General features: G+C 43.7%; 1 protein-coding gene across 3 annotated transcripts in view; it reads left to right on the forward strand.

Annotated features, from left to right (window-relative positions):
• The window catches only part of Slc23a2 (solute carrier family 23 member 2), a 104,415-nt gene that overhangs the window by 19,849 nt on the left and 63,436 nt on the right, over positions 1-21,130 (forward strand). The window contains exon 1 of one of the 3 annotated variants that reach the window (XM_050133969.1): positions 5,783-5,799. The exons of 1 other annotated variant lie outside the window; for it this stretch is intronic. The gene's annotated coding sequence lies outside the window, so the exon portion shown is untranslated. Of the gene's footprint in view, positions 1-5,782; positions 5,800-20,194; positions 20,339-21,130 lie in introns of those variants that run through there. One more of the 3 variants, XM_050133958.1, reaches the window with a different exon arrangement.

The raw sequence follows: 21,130 nt of genomic DNA on the forward strand, positions 1-21,130 counted from the left end.
TGGGACTGCAGCATGTCCAAGTGCTCTGTGCTTGCCTTTTCCCTTGCTGTGGTCTGGGCAGGACCATTTCCAGGTCTTTGGTTTTGGGCAGTGACCTGAGTCACTGTAATGTGCCCATCCTCTAATTGTGGTCATGCTAAGACTATTTGGGGAAGACTTTAGGTTTTGGCTGGTGCACACACAATGGCCTTTTCAGTGTGATAGAAGGCAGACTAGTTAGTGAAGGTGCAGTTCACTAAGGGGAAGCAGGATCACTGTGCTACCAAGTTTGACTTTGATAATTGATTGCCACTAGACTTTTAAACTTTGCCATTTTTGCCTAGAATATAAATTGTATTTTTATTACTTAGGTATTTATAATTAGGATGGTGAAGCCCCAGTTTTCTCTACCTCCATATTTCTAGAGATGAGAATATATTATACTATTTGTAATAATAGATTATACATGTTGTCCTGGCAAGTTTTATGTCAACTTAAAACAAGCTAGAGTCTGGGCTGGAGAGTGTTCTGACATGGAGGCAGAACACTGTATTGTATATGTAATAAATAAAATCTTTTTTTTTAAAAATATTTGTTTATTTATTATGTATACAATATTCTGTCTGTGTGTATGTCTGCAGGCCAGAAGAGGGCACCAGACCCCATTACAGATGGTTGTGAGCCACCATGTGGTTGCTGGGAATTGAACTCAGGACCTTTGAAAGAGTAGGCAATGCTCTTAACCACTGAGCCATCTCTCCAGCCCATAAATAAAATCTTAAAAAAAAAAAAAAAAAACAAGCTAGAGTCATCTGAAAGGAGGGACCCTCAATTGAGAAAAATGCCTTTATAAGATCCAACTCTCAGGCATTTTCTTAATTAGTGATTGATGAGGCTCAGCCTATGGTGGGTGGTGCTATTCCTGGGTTGGTGGTCCTGCTTTCTATAAGAAAGCAGACTGAGCAAAGCAATGGAAGCAAACCAATAAGCAGCACCCTTCCATGCTCCATGCATCAGCTCCAAGATCCTGCCCTGTCTGTTCTGACTTCCTTCGATGATGAACGGCAATGCTGAAGTCACAGCATTTGAGCCACTTGACTCAATTGCTAAAAATCAAACCCAGGTCCTCTGAAAAAGTAGTCCATGATCTTAACCCCAGACTATCTCTCTAGCCCATAGGTTTTATAGGTTTTTGTTGTTGTTGTTGTTTTTGGTTTTTTCCTTTTGGTTTTTTTGAGAGAGGGTTTCTCTGTGTAATAGCTCTAGCTGCCCTGGAACTAGCTCTTGTGAAGCAGGCTGGCCTTGAACTCACAGAAATCTGTCTGCCTCTGCCTCCTAAATGCTGGGATTAAAGTGTGCCACCACCACTTGGCCCTTGTTTGTTTGTTTTTTGGTTTTAGATTTATAGTTTTTATCTAAAACACTTATATGCCGTGAGTGGAGGCATGCCCCTTTAACCCCAGCACCCAGCACTTGGGAGACATAGGCAGGAGGATCTCTGTGAGTTTGAGGCCAGCCTGGTCTACAGAGTGAGTTCCAGGACAACCAGGACTGTTTCACAGAGAAACCCTGTCTCGAAAGACCAGCAACAACAACAGAAAGTTTTAAAGAAACATTTAGATTTATTTTTGACCAGAAGTGTTTAACTGTAAATGGTGGCTACTTTTCAGTGGCCGATTTTCAGAGCGGAGGCCATGCTAAGCCTGAAAGTGGTAGAAAGGTTTATCCTTGATTTGACTTAGAAATATTTTTAAGTGGTTTTTACGTCCTGTTAGAAATAGCAATACAGCAAAGGCTTGCTACCCTTAAGTTATAAGGAGCTCTTACAAGTGAGCGAGAAAACCCTAACTCTTACTGAAAATATGGGTAAAGTACCCACAGTTTCTAAAAGAAGACCAAAGGAGTCAAGACTGGGTCCAGATATTCTCAAAGCTTGTTTCTAGAAGGAGGGAACAGTGGCTGAATTGTGAGCTCGGTTTTCTGTGGTCTCCTGCTTCTTGTGGGGAGGTTGGGAAGTGGCACCCGCTTTGGGGCAGTCATTTGCTTTTGTCATTTTCTGCAGTCACTTAGTTTCTTGTTCAGGTTTTCAAAGCAAGCAAACAACTACAACAAAAAGAAGTTCCTGTTTTGTTCAGATTTGCAGCTGTAAGGTGTCTCTCCACTAAGTCCTTAAAAGCCTGAAGAGTTGGTCTGTGCTGAGTGTGCGCAGCTTTCAGGCGCATAGCTTTAATCCGAATTAAATGCGTTTTGGGTCTTGTTATTTAGATCATGACGTGGTATTTTTGTCAGCTGATTACTGTTTCGTCTGCTAAGTTGATGACCTGGCAGCTGAGAGATGCTGACTTCTGCTCTTCTTGCTTCTGAACAGTAAATGTCTTTAGGGAAATGATGGTGAGACTCAGTAATTGATGGTAATTTTGTATTATTTCTACTCCATATTTTTTGGAGACTTTTTTATTTATGTATTTTCTGTGTGAAATCAAAGATTGGCAACTGCAACATGCGCAGGTTGAATATCCCTTTTCTAGAATGGTTAGGACCAGAAGTATTTTACTTTTTTTAAATGGCGAGTTTATATAGTGAGATTTTAAGGGTAAGACCCAGCTCTCAACATGAAATTCATTTTATGTTTTGTATACTTCATATACATATAGCCTCAAGGTAACTTTATGCAATACTTTAATATAGTTTTGTGGTGTAAACAAAGCTTCATGGATGGCTTTCATGATGCAGGGATGCCTCACCCAGCCTCCATGCAGGGGGAGTTGGTCCTGCCTCAACCTGATATGACCTGCTTTGTTGACTCCCATGGGAGATCTGCCTCTTTCTGAATGGAGAAGTGGGTGGATGGGGGGCAGGATAGACAGGAAGTGTGGGGGGGGTGGAATGGGAAGAGAGGAGGGAGGAGAAACTAAATAAATGACAAATGTAAAATAAATGAAAACATTTAATAAAAACGAAAGAAAAAAACCCTAAAGTTTCATGGTGTAAATTGTGTACTTTTGTTAGCAGATTTGGGATTTTTGATTAGAGATTCTTACTTAACCTTGTGACTCCCTTGTAACCAAACCTACCATGAGAAATAGAGGTAGATGCTCAAACGTTCGTGGGAGAGAGAGTTGGACGACCCCATGCTCGGAGATGTCCTGGTCTGCTTTAGGAGTGCCACTGTGACCTTGTGGTTGGAGGATGCTGCACGGGGAGGAGACTAGGTAGAAGGGCACTCGCTCAGTGTCCAGGCGTGGTTGGTTTGTGGTGCTGGACTTCTGTTAACTCTTCTTTAGAGATTCCTTTCTCGAAATGCTGATTTGCATTTAGAACTTGTGACCCTGCTCTGTGGTTTGCTCTCCGATCCTTGCCTAGTAGAGGAGGAAGCCAGTCCTTCCACTCATTTTTCCAGTCAGCATTAGACACTTCCCCAAGTACGTCTGTGACACGTCTAGGACTTTGATTTGCACTTCCTGGATTTTTATGTAATTTGTGTGCTAAGATGATATCTTGTTAATTGTGAGTGTTGAATTTTGCCCTTGTAGAACTCTTATTTTATTTTTAAAATTAATACTTTTAGCCTTTTTTTTTTGAGATGGGGGTCTCCTGTAGCCCTGACTGACCTTGAACTCCTGATCCTCCAGCTTCTACCTGTCAAGTACGCTATATCTCCTTATCAAAAGAAGCATATACATGTTAGAAAATAATTCAGAGTCTTCAGAATTGTATAAATTAGGAAGGTCTCACAATCTTTTTTTTCTTTCCCCTTTCCTTTTTGGGTTTATAAGATAAGGCTTCTCTGTGTAACAGCTCTGGCTGTCATGGAAATCACTATGGAGGCCAGGTTGGCCTCGAACTCACAGAAATAGATCTGCCTGCCTCAGCCCTCCCAAGTGCTGGGATTAAAGATGTGCACCATCACTGCCTGGCTTGGACTCTACATTTTTCTCTGCTCCCCTCCTTGCCTCTCCCCCTCCCTCCTTCAGCCTTCCCCCAAGGTCACCATGTTCCCAGTTTACTCAGGAGATCTTGTCTTTTTCTACTTCCCATGTAGGTTAGATCTATGTAAGTCTCTCTTAGTGTCCTCATTGTTGTCTAAGTTCTCTGGGATTGTGGATTGTACGATAGTTTTCTTTGCTTTCTGTTTAAAAACCACCTATGAGTGAGTACATGTGATAATTGTCTTTCTGTGTCTGGGTTACCTCACTCAAAATAACGTTTTCTAGTTTCATCCATTTTACTGCAAAATTCAAGCTGTCGATTTTTTTTTCTGCTGTGTAGTACTCCATTCTGTAAATGTACCATATTTTTCTTATCCGTTCTTCGAGCGAGGGTCATTTAGGTTGTTTCCAGGTTCTGGCTATGATAAACAAAGCTGCTATGAACATAGTTGAGCACATGTTTTTGTGGCACGATTGAGCATCCTTTGGATATATACCCAAAAGTGGTATTAATGGGTCTTGAGGAGGTTGTTTCCTAATTTTCTGAGAAATCACCACACTGACATCCAAAGGCGTTGTACCAGCTTGCATTCCCACCAGCAATGCAGAAGTGTTCCCTTTTCCCCACAACCTCTCCAGCATAAGCTGTCATCAGTGTTTTTGATCTTGGCCATTCTTACAGGTATAAGATAGAATCTCAGAGTTGTTTTGATTTGCATTTCTCTGATGACTAAGGATGTTGAACATTTCCTTAAGTGTCTTTCAGCCATTTTAGATTCCTCTGTTGAGAGTTCTCTGTTTAGGTCTGTACTCCAGTTTTTTTTTATTGGATTATGTGATCTTTTGGTGTCCAATTTCTTGAGTTCTTTGTATATTTTGGAGATCAGACCTCTGTCTGATGTGGGGTTGGTGAAGATCTTTTCCCATTCTGTAGGCTGTCGTTTTGTCTTGTTGACCGTGTCCTTTGCTTTACAGAAGCTTTTCAGTTTCAGGAGGTCCCAATTATTAATTGTTTCTCTCAGTGTCTGTGCTGCTGGGGTTCTATTTAGGAAGTGGTTCCCTGTGCCAATGCGTTAAAGTGTACTTCCCACTTTCTCTTCTGTAAGGTTCAGTGTGGTTGGCTTTATGTTGAGGTCTTTGATCCATTTGGACTTGAGTTTTGTGCATAGTGATAGATATAGTTCTATTTTCATTCTTCTACATGTTACATATCCAGTTATGCCAGCACCACTTGTTAAATATGCTTTCTTTTTTCCATTGATATTTTTTGCTTCTTTATTAAAGATCAGGTGTTCGAAGATGTGTGGATTGATATCCGGGTCTTCTATTCGGTTCCATTGGTCCTCCTGACTGTTATGCCAATACCAGGCTCTTTTCAGTACTGTAGCTCTGTAGTAGAGTTTGAGGTCAGGGATTGTGATGCTTCCAGAAGTTCTTTTATTGTACAGAATAACTTTGGCTATCCTGGGTTTTTCCAAGTGAAGTTGAGTACTATTCTTTCGAGGTCTTTGAAGAATTTTGTTGGGATTTTGTTGGGCATTGCATTGAATCTGTGGACTCACAATCTTATGCTCCTCCTCCCACTTCAGAGCAGCCCGAGGTTTGTCCTCATCAGTGTATGCACATACATGTATTAATGTTTCTCTGAGGTAGGGTCATACGGTAGATAACTGTGTGCCCTGCACGTCTCAAAGAACAGTACACTTTTTGAAAACATAAGCAAGCAGTTTTAAAAAGACTACTTTTTTCATCTTCTATCCATATACTTTTTAGTTTTACTTTAAATGTTTTTTTTTTTTTTTTCTGTATGTGTCTGTGTGAGTTGTGTGTGCTGGTGCTTGCGGAGGCCCAGAAGAGGGCTGCAGTTAGAAACAATTGGCTGCTGCTCACAGTAAGTACTCAGCCTCCACCCCATTATACCTTTTGAATAATCTTTAGTGGTGGTTGCTACATTGTGCCTCTTTTCTGAGAGTTATGAAGGTTTTATTTTGTTAAGTTGTACATTGTTTTAAAAAAGAAAACATATACATTTCTTCATTCACGTTTTAATTACTTAAAAAATTTTCTACCCATCTATCCATTCAGCTACCCATTTAAAGACTCGTGTTCCTGAAATTGGGGTGGGAAAGGCAGGCTCATGGTGGCTGATTGAAGGCCAGACTCTGATACTTCTGTGCTTGTTTACCCCTAGCCTACTGGTAAATGCTGATGCCAGACCAACTTCTTCAGTAACAGCTGGGAAACTTCTCAGCTGAGGACTTTGCAGTTGGTCTGCCCTGACTGTTGGCTGTCTCAGCACTCCTGGGCCAGGCCCTGAGCGGGGCTGGGCTGACTGTGCATGAGATGGCTACTGAGTCTGGCTCTGGGTTTGTACTGTAAATGTATGGACAGGTGCATTTTACTTCTCTGTTGCTAAAGCAACTTATACAAGGAAGAGGGGTGTTTTGGTTCAGAGTTTCAGAAGGAGAGTTCATAGTCAAGGCACAGGCATGGCAGAGGCATGGCAGCAGGTGGTCAGGGCACAAACCTGAGAGATCAGATCACCAGCTACACACAGAAAGTAAGAGAGCAAACTGGAGGTGGGCTTGTGTTGTACGGCGCAGCGGGCCGCTTCCCTGCTGCCCCAGCTCCTGGCCGCCAGCTAGCTCTAGCTTATGCCCCGAAATAATTACATGGAAACTGTATTCTTTTAAACACTGCTTGACCCATTAGTTCCAGCCTCTTATTGGCTAGCTCTTACATATTAATCTAACCTATTTCTAATAATCTGTGTAGCCCACGAGGTGGCTTACCAGGGAAGATCTTAACCTGCGTCTGTCTGGAGTGGGAGAATCATGGCGACTGCCTGACTCAGCTTCTTTCTCCCAGCATTCTGTTCTGTTTACTCCACCCACCTAAGGGTTGGCCTATCGAGGGGCCTAGGCAGTTTCTTTATTAATAAAAAATCACTCCCACATCAGGCTTGGGCTATAAACTCTTCTGTAAGTCCTTCCCCAGTGCTGTACCCTAAAAGTTCCCTAACCTCCAGTAGTGCCACCAGCCAAGGACTGAGTGTTTAGATACATGAGCTTATGGGGGATAGTCCTCATTCAAACCACAGGCTCCAGTTAGTGATTATAGGAGTCTGTGCAGCCACCCATACTTCAGCTGCAGAAGCAGAGTGTAATCGTTTTGAGAAGCACATGTCTGAGTATGTTACTAAATCTTGATTGTGGTAGTGCTTGGGCAACCTGGAACAGTGGTTAATACAGGGGCTTTGCTGTCCTGATGGCTTTGACCCCTACTTTTTTCACTCTGTGCTCCAAGACCTGGCAGGAAAGAAACCACTTTACTGTTGGGGAGAGAGGGGGTGATGGTGCACACTGCCCGCCTTTAATCCCAGCACTTGGGAGGCAGAGGCAGGTGAATCTCTGTGAGTTCGAGGCTAGCCTAGTCTGCAGAACAAGTTCTAGGACAGATTCCAAAGCTACACAGAGAAACCCTTCTTGAAAAACCAGGAAAGAAAAAAAATTCAGACACTTAGGGTAAAGATTAGTATATGAGTGGTATAGTAAGTGACAACAGTAACTAACAATTAGGACAATTGCAGCGATGTGCTCTGATAAACTTGCCAGCACTACTTTAGAGTAGACTTAACATGCTTGTGTTTCCAATCAAAGCCCCATGCTAAGGGCATAAAGTTAAATCCATGAAGAAATTCCAGCTGAGAGCAAAATTGATTTTATAGGTATTCTTCCGAAGTACTATCTTTGAAAATATTTTGTGCTCCAGCTGGTGGTGGCAGAGGCTGGCAGAGTGCCCTGTATTATACCTGGTGGGTGAATGGAGGGGGGCTATCTTGTGCAACAGAGAATTTTATTTTGGTGGTGCTGGGATTTGAACACACTAGATAAATATTCCAAACACTGAACTACATCCCTAGCTCATACTTTTTATTGATTTATTTGATACAAGGTATTAAGTGATTGAGACTAGCCTTGAATTTATTATGTATCTTAGGCTGGCCTCAAACTTACTTTGTAGCCTAGGCAGGCCTTGAACTTGTGAGTCTCCTGCTTCAGTGTTTCAGGTAGTTATGACTATAGGCCTGAGGCAACCCAGTTGAAGGGAAAGAGTCCCATAAATAGGCAAAAGGGTCAGCAACCGCCCCTGCTCCCACTTTTAGGAATCCCACAAGAACACCAAGCTACTCAGCTATGACATATATGCAGAGGACCTAGGTCAGACCTCTACAGGCTCCCTGATCTCTGAGAGCTCCTGAGTCCTAGTCAATTGGTTTTGTGAGTCTGTGTTCTCATAGTGTCCCTGTCACCTGGTTCCTCTGGTCCTGATCCTCCTCTTCTTCCTCTGCAGGACTGACTCCCAGAGCTAAGGTTTTTTTTTTTTTTTTTGGTTTTTTGAGGCAGGGTTTCTCTGTGGTTTTGGAGCCTGTCCTGGAACTAGCTCTTGTAGACCAGGCTGGCCTCCAACTCACAGAGATCCGCCTGCCTCTGCCTCCCAAGTGCTGGGATTAAAGGCATGCACCCCCACCACCCAATGGGTATTTTGTTTGTTAAGTTAGTCTTATAACTGAAAGTGTAATTTTACCTTAGTTGTATGAAACAAGAAAGAAANCCTGCCTCTGCCTCCCAAGTGCTGAGATTAAAGGCGTGCACCCCCACCACCCAGTGGGTATTTTGTTTGTTAAGTTAGTCTTATAACTGAAAGTGTAATTTTACCTTAGTTGTATGAAACAAGAAAGAAAATTGTTAGGGATTTATGAAATCTCATGCAAAATAATCACCCATTTTAAAAAACAGAATTACAGGAATTAAGAATCCAGGACAGGCTCCAAAGCTACACAGAGAAACCATGTCTTGAAAAACCAACAACCAAACCAAAAACAAAAATAAAAACACCCCATGGAGACCTGGTGTGCACTGGTGCCCTCACTGCCCGGCCAGAGCTAAGGTTTGTCTGTGGGACTCTCCATCTGCTCCTACCTGTAGCTGGGTGGAGTCTTTCTGGTCCCTTTGATTCTGCTAGGCCTCCTCTGTAGGCACCACAAACTGTAGGTCAGAGGTTCTGTGATTGGGTTGGTGTCCCAATCCTTCCACTTGAGATCTTGCCTGGTTATAGAAAATGGCCAGTTCAGGCTCCGTGTCCCCTTACTAGCAGTCTTTGTTAGGCTTCTCTCGTAGATTCCATGGAGTTTCCTTGTACTTGGTTTCCACCTGGCCCCCTAAAGGCCCGCCCGTCCCGATTTCTCCCAGTATTTACTTCCCCACACTTCATCCCTCCTGTTCCCAACCCCACCTGCCTGTCCACCCACAAAGTCTATTTCCCCCTTCCAGGGAGATTCTTGTCTGTCCTGGCCCCCTCTAAGCCTTCTTTGTTAGTGTCTCTGGGGCTGTGGATTATAGCCTGGTTATTCTTTGTTTTACAGCTAATATTCACTTATGAGTAAGTACATATCGTGTTTGCCTTTTTGGGTCTGGGTTACCTCAATCAGGATAATTTTTTCAAGTTCCGTCCATTTGCCTGCAAATTTCATGATGTCATCATCGTTTTTAACAGCTGTATAGTACTCCATTGTGTAAATATACCACATTTTCTTTATCCATTCTTCAGTTGAGGGACATTTAGATTGTTTCCAATTTCTGGCTATTACGAATAAATCTGCTGTGAACATGGTTGAGTAAGTGGCCTTGTGATAGGATGGAGCGTCCTCGGTTTACGTCTAGGTGTGCTCTAGCTGGGTCTTGAGGAAGGTTGATTCCCAGTTCTCTGAGAAGCAGCTATATTGATTCCCACAGTGGCCCTACAAATTTGCACTCCCACCAGCAGTAGAGGAGTGTTCCCCTTGCTCCACGTCCTCACCAGCATGACCTGTCACTTGTGTCAGAAGGGCCTTCTGATTGCTGGGCTTCAATATTTTGATAGCTGGAACTTGGGAGTCAGCCTCAGGAGGAAGTGGCCAAATACGGGAATAGACCTTGGCTAGCTTTAGGAGTGTAATCTAACAGTTTAGCAAGGAAAGAGGGAATGGAGGAAGGGCAAGGCCTGCCAGAGCCCTTCAGTAAGCAGATTAAAAAATAAACGTGCTCAGTCTTGACACATATTAATTACAAGATAGGAGGTAAATATTTGTTTTGCTTCTTTTGCTTTTGGCTACCCTTATTAGCAGAGCTTTGCTGAGTGCTGCTACTGACTCCTCAGGTCGCCATGGCCGTGGAGTGTTCTCAAGTCACTGCGGTTTAATTAATGGCATCAAAGCACTAACCTGTCACTAAGAAACACCATTCCTCCCACCTTTCCTACTTTCTTATCTCAAAGCTTGATGGACAGTAGCATGTCTACTTGTTTGTTTCAGTACATGAAACAAACCCATGGCCCTTACATGCTTTACCACCAAGCTCTGCCCACAGCACTCCCCTCCCCCATTTTCTTTTTCTTTCTTAAAAAATGAGGCAAGGTCTCTCAGCCTGGGCTTAAGTTCTGTGGCCCAAACAGCCCTGTCTCATTCTCTCAAGCTTACACACCACCGGGCTGAGTTCTAGTTTTGGTTAGTTTTGATGTTACAAATGATACTGCAGCAACATTTTTTTAAATTTTTTGTTAGATGATGGTTCCTCTGTGTAGTTTTGGAGCCTCTCCTGGAGCTAGCTCTTGTAGATCAGGCTGGCCTTGAACTCACAGAGATCTGCCTGCCTCTGCCTCCTGAGTGCTGGGATTAAAGGTGAGTGCCACCACCGCCTGGCTACTATTTCCATTTTTAAAGACAGGAAGAGAACAGAATAGCTTCACTAGCTTTCCTTATGGGGAGGATAATCTAGTGGTAAGATTGATGCTGGGAGCAAAAGGTCTGTCTGTCTGAGGACACTTGCAAAATAAACGTTCTCCAGCTCTTGAGCCCAAGTTGCCACCCACCCTCATTTTCTTTTGTAGATTTTCTCTGCTCTTGTTTCATTGAATTTCTTTTAATATTTGGTTGTCTCTAATTGACATTTGTCAAATGTATCACCAGGTTCAGCTTGTCTATATCATCCTTGGATTTGCTTCATCAAATACATCTTATTTCTTTTCCTTTTTTGTTTTTTCAAGACAGGGTTTCTCTGTAGCTTTGGAGCCTGTCCTGGAACTAGACCAGGTTGGCCTGGCGTGTGCCACCACCGCCCGGCTCTTTTTCCCTTTTAAGATTTATTTATTTTTATTTTATGTGTATTAGGGTTTTGCCTCTATGTATGTTTCATGTGTGTGTCTTGGTGCCAGTGGAGGCCAGAAGAGAAACTAAAATCACACCCATTATGTCCTGGGAACCGAACTTGCGGCTCTGAAAGAGCAACAAGTGCTCTTAACCACTGAGCCATTTTCTTGGCACATTTTCCTTCTTCATTCTTTCTTGCTTGCTTTTTGAGATGGGGTCTCACTATGTACATAGCTGGCTGGCCTGGAACTCACAGAGATCTCCTTGCTTTTGCCTCCCAAATAGAGAACTGGGATTAAAAATGTGTGTTACTATACCCGTTTCCTTATTATTTCTGTTTCTTTTTAATTTTTTCTAATTTACCTAATGTGTTTGTCTAGCCACTCCTCAATTGCAAGAATCTTGCATACTTTAATCCTAATATTTGTGGCTTTTACAAATTCAACCAGTAAGGGGTTGAAGCTCTTTAGTGGGTTAAGAATACAAACTTGCAAATTCTCCAGGTTCAGTTCCTGACACACACATGATGGCTCACAGCTGCCTGTACTCCAGTTCTAGAGGGCCCAGTCAGTCCCTCTCTGACTTCTGTAGGCTCTGGCTTGCGTGTGGTGTGCAGACATACTCAAGCACATATACACATGTCTAAAATTAGATACTTAAATATTGGGAAGAAAGAATTGTACTTGTGTTGAAAATATGCAGGCTTCTGTTTCTGTTTTTTTCTTTTTCTTTTATTTATTTATTAAAGAATTCTGTCTCTTCCCCACCGCCACCTCCCATTCCCCCCCCTTCCCCAATCAAGTCCCCCTCCCTCGACAGCCCAAAGAGCAATCAGGGTTCCCTGCCCTGTGGGAAGTCCAAGGACCACCCACCTCCATCCAGGTCTACTAAGGTGAGCATCCAAACTGCCTAGGCTCCCACAAAGCCAATACGTGCAGTAGGATTAAAAACCCATTGCCATTAGACAGAGACAGAGACCCACATTGGAGCACCGGACTGAAATCTCAAAGTCCAAATCAGGAGCAGAAGGAGAGAGAGCACGAGCAAGGAACTCAGGACCGCGAGGGGTGCACCCACACACGGAGACAATGGGGATGTTCTATCGGGAACTCACCAAGGCCAGCTGGCCTGGGTCTGAAAAGGCCTGGGATAAAACCGGTCTCGCTGAACATAGCGGACAATGAGGACTACTGAGAACTCAGGCTTCTGTTTCTTGCCTTCACATTTAAACAATAAAGTTCACAGCTGTCTCCATGGCCTTCTCGTTGTTTTGGGGATTCTGAGACAGGCGGTGACTGGCTGTGCGGGGGCATGCCAGCACAGCATTGCTCATTTAAGGGACTTGCCTCTGGCTTGTGTTTTGATTTGGAGGGGTTTGTAGAAACAGTTCATGTTGGAAACCATACTTACAGTAATTAGCTTGTTTGATTATTATTATTATTTTGGTTTTTCAAGACAAAGAATTTCTTTGTGAAATAGTCCTGGCTGTCCTGGAATGCACTCTGTAGACCAGGCTGGCCTTGAACTCACAGAGATTGGCCTGCCTCTGCCTCCTGAGTACTGGGATTAAAGGCATGCGCCACCACCGTCCAGTTTGTTTATCCTTTTTTTTGAGACAGGGCCTGGAACTCACTACGTGTAGACCAGACTAGTTTTGGACTCAGATCTACCTGCTTCTACCTCCCAAACACTGGGATTAAAGGCATGAGCCTACCACACCTGGCCTTGTACCTCTTGATCTTTCTTCTTGAGATGATTGCAGAGAACTCTGAAACTCAGGATTTCCAAAGTGTGTTCCATTTGCGGATGGCTCTCTGACCTGTAAGGGATTGTCTTCTTTCCCTTTACTCTGTGTGCTGTGGTTAGGCTGATGCTTACCATGCTTGGAGACTCTTCATACCCCCACGTAGACTTCCTGAGAACTTTCTTCCTGGGATTCTACTCACTCTATACGACTGGCTCCGAGTCCTTTTAGGGTCTTACTCATGGTGTAGCTTGTATGTGTGTGTTTCTCTTATTCACTCCAGACTGTCCAGTTAGATGAGACATGGCTTCCGGTATGGTCCATTCTGACCTCAGAGCACAGACCACCATCACGGTCAGGAATCTGTGAATGACTCATCTCCTTCCATTTGCTTTGAGACTGTCAATGCCGAGCCCGAGATGCTAAGCTCTTCCTAAACGGACAGACTTTTCGTCTCTGACTGAGAGCAAGAGATGACAACACAGCCCTTGGCTTCACAGCTGAGAACACCTGCTGCGTTCGAGGGCCAGGAGCATGATTGAGGACCACTGTAGAAAGAGCTAGGACCATAGATGCAAAATGATGTGGGTATCAGCTCTACTGACAGTTTTCAACAGTGAGGGGAGCGTTCTTGTTCTATCAGTGTCTGTGCCAAGACTTTACTGCCTCTGGGATTTTGTTTTGGGTTTAGTCTGTGTGCTGTTGTCGTCACCCTCTTACTTTCTTACTATCAAACATGTTATATAAAAATGTTGTACTGTTTATAGTTTGAGTCTTAGCAACAAGACAATTCAATATTTACCAAAGAAATTGGGTAGTTTCAAGAACCCATGTAAACAATGCTGGTGACTTGTACAAGAAGAAAGGTAAGGAGAAAGATGGCCAGTTATGTAATGGTTGCCATGACGGAGATTACAGGCAGGTCAGGACTTTTCAGCTGGGGATAAATGTTTTTAAATCAGGCAGCTGATGCTGGATTAAGACCAACTGTTTATGTAAATGAGTTGTTCCCTGCCTTTCTCCATGGTGTGGAAAATGCCTCTAGTGTGTTCATTTAGTCTATTTAGTGATCATCCCTTTTCGAAGACAGGCATTACTTTGTTTTAGATTTGTGGCCAGCCTGAAGTTTAGCAGTTTCTTTTCTGCAGTTTCCCTGCGGCCTAGTGTTTTGTTAGCTTTTCTGTGCTGGTCCGACTCCCAGAAGATCTCCTTTCTCCTTTGACAGAAGCTTGTTATGTTAGTTCCTCACACGTGGTTTCTTTCCTCTTCTAGCCTTGTGTGAAAGCTTAGGCTAACGCATCTACTACCTCTATACAGACTGATTATAGATAGCAGTTAGAGCAGCCGCTTTCAACCTGTGGGTTTCAACTTCTTTGAGGGGGGTGCGTCACATATCAGATAGCCTGCATATAAAATATTTACACTGAGTTATAACAGTAGCAAAATTAGTTATGTAGTAGCAATGAAATGATTTTATGGCTGGGGTCACTACAACATGAGGAACTGTATTAAAGGGTCCCAGCATTAGGAAGAGTGAGAATCACTGAGTTAGAGGCTTTGGTGGTATTTGAACTAAGATGGGGTTATTCCTTTGCATGCATATATATGTGTAAATCAAGTTATCAGAAGATTATATACTATGGTGGCTTGAATGAGAACGGCCCCCATAGGCTCATGTCTGAGCACTTGGTTCCCATTGTAGAAGCATTTGGAAGGATTAGGTGGTATGGCCTTGTTGGAGGTGTGTCAGAGGTGGGTTTCAAGATTTCAGAAGACTGTGCCATTCTGTTGCTCCTTCTCTGCCTCTTTCTTAGCTGCAGTTTAAAATGTAAGCACTCAGCTGTTCCTGCCACTGCTTTGCCATCATGGACTCTAATCCTCGGAAGTCATAAGCCCAGTAAAATGCTTTCTTTTATGAGTTGCCTTTGTCTTGGTGTTTTGTCAAGGCAAGGACAGTAATTGAGACATAATACTCTTTGTAAAGACTTATTTTATGGCGCATGCATGAGTGTGTCTGTCTGTTTTGCTGGCATGTATGTATGTATGTGCAACGCATGTCTGGTGCCTGCAGAGGTCAGAGGGCATCAGATCCCCTGGAACTGGAATTAAGGATGGTTGTGAAATGTCATGTGGGTACTGGTAACCCAATTCAGATCCTCTGCAAGAGCAACAAATGCTCTGAACTGCTGAGTCATCTCTCTAGCTCCCTACTTTCTCTTTCTTTCCCGTTTTTTCTTCCTTTTTCTTTTTTGTTTTGTTTTGTTTTTCAAGACAGGGTTTGTCTGTATAGCCTTGGCTGTCCTCGAACTAGCTCTGTAGACTAGGCTGGCCTTGAACCCACAAAGATCTGCCCACCTCTGCCTTCTGAGTGCTGGGATTAAAGGCATGGGCCACCACACATTTTTCTCTAAAAAGTTATTTTAATTACATGTGTGTTGTAGGAGAGTCTAGGGATTCTGGAGGCCAGAGGTTGCTGATCCCTGGGGAGCTAGAAGTGGGTGTGAATCACTCTTTGAGGGTGCTGGAATCTGCTCTCTGGTCTTTTAGGTCAGTGCCCACTCAGCCATGGAGCCATCTCTCCAGCCCCAGAGACCAGACGCTAAAAAGTTAACATGGGTGTAGTCACGATCACATTGTTGTGTGCTCTGAGATAGTGTTTTCTTTTCTCATTTTCAGTGTGTACTTTTTTGAGAAATCATGCAGTTATAATAGAAGCAAAACGAGCTGATTTTTGCTGTCCTGTTGACCCACACTGCGTTGCTGGTACACATGCTCACTGGGGAGGGCCTTTGAGCCCCTTGTGAATGCTGGTTCCCACTCTCCCTCGTGCCGGGTGCCACCCAGGACACAGAGATGGGTCTTGAGCAAAGGAGGCTGCTCCCCGTGGCTGAGGTTTATTTCCACCTGTGTCCTGAGTTCTTTAGGTGCTTGCAGGCACACTTTCACAGCCATCAGTGGCCCGCTCCAAGTGCCAAAGGATTTTTTAATAAGTCTGATAGCCAAGGTGAACAGTGAACCCATTCTTCTCAGCCAGACACTGGCCCTTCACTATGACCTTCCATCCGTCCCACAGAAGGAAAACCCAGCTTTTCCTCACCACACCCCCAGATTTGATTGGGTTTTGTCAGTTCTCTGTCCAGGTTTCATTTCTACATTTACTTTAAATGTGTGGTTTCTTTGTTTTTGAAATATGACCATTATAGTTTGCTTAAATATTAAATGTTTGTTGGGCTGGGGTATAGCTCAGTAGTGCTTGCATGGTTTGCGTGAATCCTAGTGCTGTGGGGGTGAGGGGACTATAAAATTTCTTCATTTATTTCCACTGTGCTGGGTTTGAAACGGAGGCCTCAGGTAGACTAGGCAGCCACTTTACACTACCAGCCTTCAGATTGCTTTGTATAAAATGTGTCTGCATGTGTGTGGGTGGGGGGTAGTTTGGGTTTTAATATGCTTAGGGAATGAAATGGAAACTTTTCACAGTCTGTCCCATGCTCTTTTTAAACACACTCGCTTTAGTCCTAGATGGTCCCTGTAGCTAGTAGGACAAGAGAGCCATGAGAAGGGGTGATTCCCCACCCCCCAGTCCCATTGACCAGAGCTGGGTGTGTCTAGCTAGTAGCTTCATGACATACTGGAAAAATTTGGCTGTGTAGCTTTTTGTTCAGCTTCAGAGCCTAGGTACTAGCTGAATTTTTAATTGAATGAGAGATAAAGATTTGCCTGTTGATAACACAAGAGTTGCTCCATGAGTCAGAAACCAGTAGTTAAAAGTAAGTTGGGTACAAAATAAATGTATTTTAATTCTGTTTTGTATGTTAGAAATTTCCAAATTAAATTTCTTTGGCTTGTCTTCAGTGTGGGATTCATCCAGGTCTTGCAGATGCCCGGCTAGCACTCTACCTAAACCCTGGCTCCTGCTCTGGAAAATTTTGTATTTCATATATATTTTTTTTAAAACCCTTTATATCAGTGCCAGTTAATTATTATGACACCAGAGGGCGCTGGTAGGTAATGGGTTTGCTTTGCTTTCCTTGCTTACAGCTTCTCCCCTCTCTCTAAGGAGCCAGCATAGATGTTGTTCATCTGGTAATCTCAAATCTCTCATGTTCTCAGGTTAATAGGACCAGAGCACGGAAATGTTAGTATTGTAACGTTTGCTTGGAAAGTTTCAGTCAAACCATACTTTAGTATTTTTTTTAATTAAAAATTTTAATTAACATACAAAGTAACAATTTCCCATGGCAATTTCATTCATACTTCTTTTTGATTGTATCACCCCACCCCGAATGCCCTTGAGTGTTATCTCCCAGTCCTCATCTCAGTTTGCACCCTCCTGCCCCAGTAGTCACTTCAATTTTCAAAATCACAGGTGGTCTTTTACCTTCCTACCTCTGTTCTTTACCTCCCCCCCATGGGCCCCTTTCTAGTTTCCTGACCTATACACACACTTAACAATACTTATGTTTAAATTTGGAAGTAATGTACCTTGTTTGTCTTATCTCCCTTGGTATGCTTTCTAGTTTAATTCTTAAAAGGAAAACAAAAAAATACCATTACATTAATAAAATGAGATATTTTCAAGTGTATAGTTCTTTTTAAAGTGCATTTTGTATGTATGCATATATGTGTGCACACATGCATGTGGAGGCCAGAGAACAACCTTGGGTGCTATCCACAAGATTACTATTTCCTTTGAGATACAGCGCTCTTCTGTGTCTCTGTCTCTGTCTCTGTCTCTGTCTCTGTCTCTCTCTCTCTCTCTCTCTTTCTCTCCTGCAGCAGCTCACCAGTCAGGCTAAACTAGCTGTCCAGCAGGCCCTAGGAATCTTCCTCTCTCCACCTCCCTGGCAACTGGGGTCACAACCGCTCACCACCATACCTGGCCTTTTACCTTTTAAATGGGTTCTGAGGATCCAGTTTGGGCTTCAAGTTCACAGAGCTAGCCTTTTACCAGCAAAGTTATTTCTCTAATGTCTCAAATTCTGGTTATTTCCCCAACCCCACCACATCCCCCCCCCCTTTTTTTGAGATAACGTTTTTTTCTGTGTAGCCCTGTCTGTCCTGGAACTAACTCTGTGGATCCACCTACCCTTTCCAGAGTGCTGCAATTAAAGGTGTATGCCACCGTGCCCAGCCAAATGCTGGCAATTCCGACATTCTTTTGTTGTATTTGTCTCTTATTTCTGTCTTGAATTTAACCTTACATAGTTGCTAAGAGTAAAGCTGCTCACTTGCCTCTTACCACGTAGAGAGAGACGTGAGTGGAGTTTTAAATCCACACAGACTTAGAGTAGCAGGACACTGCTGGATGCCCAGCTCCCATGCAGTGTGGGTCCAGCTCACTGAAAGTGTGAGGAGCTGCGTGAATTCATTCCAGTTAGTCCATAGGAGAATTTGGGTTCATTTAACATCTTTTGGCTTCTTTGCAGGGTCATTTTAGTGGTTTTGTTTTTAAATTTGTGCTTTTAAATAGCTAGTTTTAAAAATTATGTGTGTTGGGATTATGCTTTCTATTTAAGTCCGGTGCCCACAAAAGGGCATCAGATGCCCTGACCCTGGAGTTAGGGGGCTGTGAACCCTCTCTCCTGATGCGTCACTTGCAGACATGCTGGCTGAATGACATAGGTACCATTGCGTGTGAGGTCTTTCTCTGGCCAAAAATTGGTGATAAATATGTGTTAAAACTAGACTGGAAAGCCGGGCAGTGGTGGCACATGCCTTTAATCCCAGCACTCGGGAGGCAGAGGCAGGCGGATCTCTGTGAGTTCTAGGCCAGCCTGGTCTACAAGAGCTAGTGCCAGGACAGGCTCCAAAGCTACAGAGAAACCCTGTCTCGGAAAAAAAAAAAAAAAACAAAAAAACAAAAAAACAAAAAACTAGATTAGAAAGCAGACGTTGTGTCCCTGGCCCGTCTCTCTTTCATCGTTCGGTTGTCCAGACACAGGTTCTTTTCTGACTTTCTGGCCTTTCTCGTTTTCAGAGCAGCTTAGTCAGTATCTTTCGACACTGTATCTTAGGTTTATCTCTTGGTCCCATTTTTGTTGCTTAAAGATTTGTTTAGTTTTATGCCTGCATGTATGTGTGTGCATCACATGTGCAGTGATCACAGGGGAATGTTTTGCCTGCATGCATGTATGAATATCACAGAGGCCAGAATAGGGCGCTGGACTGCTTAGAACTAGAGTTACAGGTGGTTGTGAGCCACCGTATGGGTGCTGGGGTCTGGTCCTTTGTGAGAACAGTGCTCTTAACCACAGAGCCATCTCTACAGCCTGATTTCTCTTTTCTGTTCTGGGAATTTCTCTAGCTCCCTACAGTTCATCCTCTCTGGGGTCCTCAGAGCATTCTCAGCTCCTTGGGTATTCTGACCCTCAGATGGTGGACACGTGGGGATTGTGTTCTTGGCCTTTTAGGCAGTGTACACTTCCATCCTGAGCCTTTACAGTTCTTCTCCATCCTGTTTCCAGATGACTTCTCCGCTGCTCCCACAGTGGACACCCCCCTGCCCCCCAGTTCTTCAAGGTCGTGTGAATGAGTGGCACTCTTCACCCTCATTCTCGGTGGCTTTTCTCCCCGTACTTTATCCTCACTTTTGGTGGCTTTCTCCCGGTTCTGTCTATCCCAGGGCCCCTCTTCTCAGCTGTCCAATGCTGCTGACAGAGCTGATCCTGCCTCCCTGCTTCTCACCTGAGTTTGGTCTTCCTCGGGTGTGGGGAAATGCAGTCTGTTATAAGGGAGATGGAAACAGATGCTTGCACATCCCAGAGTGGCCCTGCTCCCGCCCCACTCTGTGCCTGCCTGGGATGGAGTCAGGAGTAAGGAGAACCGCATGGCTGCCTGTGTGGACTTTTCCCCTTCAGGGGCTGTGCACTTAGAGCCTGTCTACCAGACACCCAGGGACTCGAATTGTGTGGTTTGCTCTTCAGTGTTCATTTTTGTTGACTTTGCTTATTGTTTAATGATGGGGTCCTACCTTGACATCACTAAAATTTTTTGAGTTTTGCAATCTGATGTCTTTGGGCTCCTGACTGGGGAAAAGAAAAATTGCCAGTGAATAAAACTAATCTCCCTTTTCACTGAGCTGGCAGCAATATGGGCTGACTTGCTTATCTGAACTGTTTTAAAAGATAGATTTTAATTTCTCTTCTTTGTTTGGGTTTGAGAAATACAATCCCAGCAGCTGCTGGGGTTCTATAATAGAATATCCAGATTGCTCTGAAGAAGCCTGCTGCAACACTGATTTTAAGACTGTAATAGGGGCTTGCAGTGACTGTTCGTGGCCAGGCGGTGGCTGTTGTGTAATACAAGTAGCATTTCTGAGGAGGTGTGGTTAGTTATACAATTTTGGCCAGCTCATGTGGGTTATAAGAGCTGAAATTACTTCAGCACCTTAAAAGCGGCTCCTGCTGCATCCCAGGACAGTCACAGCACTGCACAGGTGTGGTGGCTTTCGCACAGATTCCAGGACAGTTCTGTGAACAGATTGAGGCTCCATTGAAGGTATGACCATTATTTGGTACAGAAGCTCTGCTTTGGGGGATGAGTTGAGGCTTCCTGGACTGTGTCTGGACATGTCTATGTCTGTTTCTGTCTGCATGTGCATTTGTGACCATGTATGTACCGCTTCCTGGACTGTGTCTGGACATGTCTATGTCTGTTTCTGTCTGCATGTGCATTTGTGTCCATGTATGTACCTGTGTGTGAGTATGTCTGGCTATGTGCCTGGTTTTCTGTGAGAGCTCACATACACACAGAGAGTGGAGAGAGAGAGGGGGGGGGGAGGGAGAGAGAGAGATTTTTTAGGTAGATGAGTAGTTTCTAGTTCAATTCTATGCAGCTGTGTTACTAGAAAATGTCCAGTCTTCCAGTGTGGCCAGACCAGGCATTATTTAAATATTGGCAACTGAACATTAGCGTTTCTGCAGCTCTCAGAAGGCCATGCCCCTTGTTACACTTGCGAGAGAGTAAGGGCAGAACACCCAGGCTTTGCTTCCTTCCTCTATGCCCAGCTTGGGTGACAGAGCTCTGTGTGTTCCTGTCTGTTTTCCTTTTTACAGCCTTTTAGGGCTTTGGAGAAAAACAAGTATATAAACAAAAAGGAACGCAAACAACACATTTCATTAAGATCTGGGCCTTTTTATAATGGAGTACTTCATTCTTTAATCCTTGTAAGTGTTTTAGATTTGGTCGACTACAGAAAAAGAATATTTGGTTGAGTACAGCAAAAAAAAATCATGATCTCCTGGTGTCTGACTCTAAGTGATTACAGTTTCAGTGTTAGGTAGATCTTGT

The sequence above is a fragment of the Alexandromys fortis genome, unplaced genomic scaffold (genome assembly GCF_014885135.2).
Source record: "Alexandromys fortis isolate MF-2015 unplaced genomic scaffold, M_Fortis_MF-2015_v1.1 scaffold_6, whole genome shotgun sequence".
NCBI lineage: Eukaryota > Metazoa > Chordata > Mammalia > Rodentia > Cricetidae > Alexandromys > Alexandromys fortis.